This window comes from Echinops telfairi, unplaced genomic scaffold (genome assembly GCF_000313985.2).
Source record: "Echinops telfairi isolate 266 unplaced genomic scaffold, ASM31398v2 ScPeMD7_7468;HRSCAF=8506_0, whole genome shotgun sequence".
NCBI classification, from domain to species: domain Eukaryota; kingdom Metazoa; phylum Chordata; class Mammalia; order Afrosoricida; family Tenrecidae; genus Echinops; species Echinops telfairi.
In genome coordinates this window covers 66,596,315-66,596,995 of record NW_022111369.1, presented here as the reverse complement: position 1 = coordinate 66,596,995, position 681 = coordinate 66,596,315, and positions in this window count along the sequence as shown.

Here is a 681-nt window from a genome sequence, read left to right as displayed (position 1 = left end):
AAATTCCATGATCTCTTAATTTCAGTTTTTCATGAGCTTTTAAAAGCACTCTCATACATGTCTAATTATAATGAACTACTTTTAACTCCAAAACTCACTGCCAGTGAGTTGATTCAGACTTATAGTGATGCTGCACTGAAAGCATTCGCTACAAACAAGCTGTAGGGATTGATAGAGTACTCATTGAAATGTTTCAACAGCTGATGAAGTACTGGAACACTCATTCACCTATGCCAGGAAACGAGGAAGACAGCCACTTGACCACCTGACTGGAAAAGATACATATTTGTACCCATTCCAAAGACAGGTGACCCAACAGAATATGCAAATTATAGAACAATATCATTGATGCTGCATGCAAATAAATGTTGCTAACAAGGGTTGAAGCAGTACATTGATGGGAGGCCCCAGAGGTTCAGGTTGGATTCAAAAGAGGATGTGGAGAAAGAGATATCATTGTTGATATTGGAAAGCTGTTGGCCAAAAACAGAATACCAGAAAGATGTTTACTTGTGTTCCATTGGCTATGCAAAGAAATTCACTGTGTGGATCAGAACTATGGACAGTATTGAGAAGACTAGGGACTCAGGGACACGTCATTGTACTCATGGGGAACTTGTACATGGATCACGAGGCAGCTGTGTGAACAGAACAAGGGAACACTGCAGGGTTTAGAATTGA